Below are 5,037 nucleotides of genomic sequence, written 5' to 3' on the forward strand. Positions count from 1 at the left end.
TGTCAGGAGATGAGGCAGCTAAATGCGAGTCGTATGTGGGCTTGTGCCAGGCTAAGTCTAAAGAGCTGTGAGAAGTGAAGTAAAATACCTAAATCTGCCTTTTACACAGAGCTGTAAGGTAAGACAGTATCACTAATTAAGACAAGAAATATGGAGGCAGAAGAGTTTGAAGTAGGGAAGGTGAAAAGATTATGGGTTTTAGGCTTATACATTTTATATTGCTCAAGGGTCACCTGACTGAAAGGCTGTGGGCTGCATACATAGGTCTGGAGCAAAATCAAGGTTAGAGGCACAGGTATTAGTTTCAATCCAGGTGTGGACAGAGAATTAGACTAAGGTTGGAGCCAGAGAAACAGTAACATTTAAGGCAGGAAATAGAGGAGAATTGACTACAGGAATTCCGTAGTATCACTCACCCTACAGTGTTTTAAAATTTTATTTATAAGCCTAACTGGCCAAGTGGAAAGTGAACTTGTAGGAAATAATTATAATTCAACTTTTTTTGTGTGTATTTGTATTCCCAGCAACTGTCCCAGTGCCTTCTACATGGGATACTTAATGTATGTATATTCAAATGAATGGATGAATAATTAATTAATGGACTCTCTGGCTTGACGTTTCTGCTCGGTGCTTCCATCTTTCAGGGTGACATTTCATAGCAATAGTTCTTTGTGTCTTTTTATTTTTATTTCTTTTTTTTTTTATTGTACAGGAACACACATTTATTGAAGAAAAATTAGAAAAAGGAAAGCTAAAACAATTACCCTGAATTCTACTGCTGGAATAGCTATTATTAACATTTCATGTCTACCTTTTAGTCCACTGCTATCAAGAGAATTTAATGTGAGCCACATAACTAATTTAAAATTTTTAGTAGCCACATTAAATGAAACTATATATAAGTATATAAAACTAATTTTAAAAATATATTTTGTTTAACCTGGTAATCCCCAAATATCATTTCAACATTGGTTCATAAAAATATTAATAGGATTGTTTACATTCTTTTCTTTATACTAAGTCTTTGAAACTTTGTGTTTATTTTAAATTCACAGCACATCTTTATTTGGACTCATCACAATCCAAGTGTTTAGGAGCCTTGTTAGCTAGTGGCTATGTATGGATAACACAGTTCAAAATTCCTTTTGAGGTATACATAATGACATATTTAAATTGTAATTCTCCCTCCACAAAGTGCAGGTCATGAGAAACCTATAGTTTTGTAAGCTTTTTGTATTAAATGTTCACTTTGAGAACAGTTTTGGATTTACAGAAAAGTTGTGAAGATAGTACACATACTTTCCATACTGCACACCCAGTTTCCCTTACGATGAACATCTTAAAATGGTACATTTGCCACAGTTAAGAAATGGATGCTGATATATTATTATTGGCTAAAGTTCATACTTCTGTAGTTTTACTTTGATTTACCTAAAGTTCTTTATCTCCTGCAGTCCCACAAGGAGACCACATTACATTTAGTTTTCATGTCTCCTCAAGCTCCTGTTGGCTATGGCAATTTCTCAGATTTTTCTTGTTTTTTAAATGTTTCTTTAAATTTCATTTTATTTAATTTATTTCTTGTAAACTTAAAATTTTTTTTTGTTTATTTTTGAGAGAGAGAGACAGAGACAGAGATAGAGCACAAGCGGGGAGGGACAGAGAGAGAGGGAGACACAGAATCTGAAGCAGGCTCCAGGCTCTGAGCTTTCAGCACAGAGTTTGATGCAGGGCTCAAACCCATGAAAGGTGAGAACATGACCTGAGCTGAAGTTGGACGCTTAACTGACTGAACCACATAGGCAACCTAAAGTTTATTTTATTTTAGAGAGAAAAAGAGCATAAGCAGGGGAGGGAGGCTGAGAGATAGAGAGAGAGAAAGAGAGAGAGAAAATCCCAGCAGGCTCCATGCTCTGTGTTGAGCCCAATGCAGTCTCCTTCCCACAAGTCTGGGATCATAACCAGAGACAAAATCAAGAGTTGGATGCTCAACTGACAGAGCCACCCAGGCGCTCCTCAGATTTTTCTTATTTTTGATGACCTTGACAATTTTTAGGAGTATTAGTTAGATGCTTCGCAGAATGTCCCTAAATTGGGATTTTTCTGATGATTTCCTCATGATTAGACTGAGGTTATGGGTTTTGGGGAGGAAGATCACAGAGGTAACGTGCCATTTCTCTTCACATCATATCAAGGGGACATGCTATCAACATCCCTGGTGATTTTGACCATGATCAGCGAGCTAAACTGGTGTTTGGCAGGTTTCTCCACTGTTGCCCTTTTTTATTTTTTTAAAAATAATCTATTCATTCATTTTTAGAGAGAGAGAGGGATAGTGAGCAGGGGAGGTGCAGAGAGGTAGGGAGAGAGAGAATCCCAAGCAGACAGTCCAGAGCTCAGTCTCACAAGCTGTGAGATTATGACCTGAGCCAAAATCAAGAGTCAGAGGCTTAATGGATTGAGTGACCCAGGTGCCCCAATCCACCGTTGCTCTTTTGTCACACTTACCACACTGTCCCTTTTGGAAGGAAGTCACTATGAGCAGCACACATTTGAGGAGTCAGAAATGTGGAGTATCGAAATAAATTATTTAGAGTTCTAAAGCATGGGAAGTTTGTTCTGCCTCACACTTATTCAATGATTTATTTATATCAGTGATTCATGGATATTTATTTTATACTTTATTTTATTGCTTAAATTGTTCTAGTTTCAGCCACAGGGAGCTTTTTTAGTTGACTCTGATGTCTCCTTAACATAGCCCCATCGTAGGTGGTGGTGGTTCTTTTTTTTTTTAAACATTTTAAGATACTGCAGATTTATCTGGAATATTCCCTGTGCCAGCCCTAGAATCAGCCATTTCTCCAAGGAGCCCTGGTTCCTTGTACTGAAAAATTGTATTAGAAACCAAGATATGAGATCTAGGTATGCTCATTCCTTCTGAGCTATCCTCAGAAACATCAAAGCGTGACCTAGATTTTGAGAGACAGTGAGTTCAAAAGGTAGAGATGGGGAGGAAACTGTTTCTGGAGAAGCAGCTGGCAGGAGCAGGAGCAGGAATTGAGATTTGGGAAAAGCACAGTCTCACAAGGAATCCAGAAGTCTTAAGCAAACAAAATTCTTTGGAGGGACACAGTAGAGAGGTTAATCTGGCAGCACTAAGCAGGGTGACCCTGAGCAGGGAGAGTCTGAAAGGGGAGAGAACAGTTAAATGGTCAGTGTAATAACAGGTACAGTGTTAAATTTGTCCCTCCCCCTTATCACCCTGGATGATGTGGGAGGAAAGGGCTGAACAACTGATCTAATCTGAACAGTCTGAGGAGTTGTAGCCTGTCTCCCCTACAGCAAGCCAGGAGTTTTAAAAAGTAGTATTGAACTATTTTGTTTGGTTACTTTGTTTCACCCAATGTTGTCTATATTAGTGTTTCTAGTTAGGTCTCTTTTGATTGCAGTGAGAGAAAACCCATCTCAAAATAATTTATCAATAAGAAAGAAATTAATTGTGTTGCGTTTTTGGTGTCTTCCCTGTATCGTTTTGTGCTTATGACTTCAGTGCACACTGTCCCCTTCCTCTTGCCAGAACTTGGGTTTCTTTGCCTAAGGGCTTTCTCTTACTGCACAGCCTGCTTGGCAGACATAATTGCTGGGGAATCATCACTCATATCCCTTTCGCTGTCCTCTATGAGTGACACACAGGATTTGGGATATCAATACCTTAGCTCCTCTGGCCCTCAAATGGGACAAGTTGAAGCAAGTGTCTCCCATGGGTTGTCAGAAATTCCCTGGTATGATGAAAGTCTTGCTGCTCATAGTGGCAGTTGGCAGGAGAATACACAGGTCCTGATCGATGGATTGATTTTTCTCATTTTTTAAAATTTCAATTGTATTTAGTGAATTACAGTGCAATATTGGTTTCTAGCGTAGAATTCAATGATTCATCAATTCCATGAAACACCCAGTGCTCATCCAAATGAGTGCTCTCATTAATGCCCATCACACTTCTAGCCCACACCCATCCACCTCTCTCCATCAGGCTCTTTCCATAGATTGACTATTGTGATAATGCTGCTATAAACATCGGGGTCCAGTTATCTCTTCAAACCTGTATTTTTGTATCCTTTGGGTAAATACCTAGTAATGCAATTGCTGGATCATAGGGTAGTTCTATTTTTAACTTTTGGGGAACCTCCATATTGTTCTCCAGAGTGGCTGCACCAGTTTGCATCTCCACCAAAAGTGCAAGAGGGCTCCCCTTCCCTCACATCCTTGCCAACACCTGTTGTTTCTTGTGTTATTAATTTTAGCCATTCAGACAGGTATGAAGTGGTATCTCATTGTGGTTTGATTTGTATTTCCCTGATGATGAGTGATGTTGAGCATATTTTCATGTGTCTGTTAGCCATCTGGATATCCTCATTGGAAAAGTGCCTATTCATGTCTTCTGCTCATTTCTTAACTAGATTATTTGTTTTTTGGGTGTTGAGTTGATTAAGTTCTTTTGTTTTTTTTTTTTTTTTTTTTTTACTTTTTTTTTTTATTGATAGAGACAGAGCACAAGTGGGGGAGGGGCAGAGAGAGAAGGAGACACAGAATCTGAAGCAGGCTCCAGGTTCCCAGCTGTCAGCACAGAGCCTGATGTGGGGCTCAAACTCACAAACCACGATATCATGACCTGAGCCAAAGTTGGATGCTTAACAGACTGAGCCACTCAGGCGCCCCGATTAAATTCTTTATAGATTTTGGACACTAACCCTTTACCAGATGTGTCATTTCAAATATCTTCTTCTATTTCATAGATTTTGCTGATTGTTTCCTGTACTGTGCAGAAGCTTTTTTATCTTGATGAAGTCTCAAAGGTTCATGTTTGGTTTTGTTGCCCTCGGTCTGGCAATGTGTCCAGTAAGAAGTTGCCACAGCCGATGTCACAGAGGTTTCTGCCTGTGTTCTCCTGTTGGATTTGATGGTATCCTATCTCATGTTCAGGTCTTTCATCCATTTTGAATTTATTTTGTGTATGGTCCAGAAAGTGGTCCAATTTCA

The sequence above is a fragment of the Panthera uncia genome, assembly GCF_023721935.1.
Source record: "Panthera uncia isolate 11264 chromosome B3 unlocalized genomic scaffold, Puncia_PCG_1.0 HiC_scaffold_1, whole genome shotgun sequence".
NCBI lineage: Eukaryota > Metazoa > Chordata > Mammalia > Carnivora > Felidae > Panthera > Panthera uncia.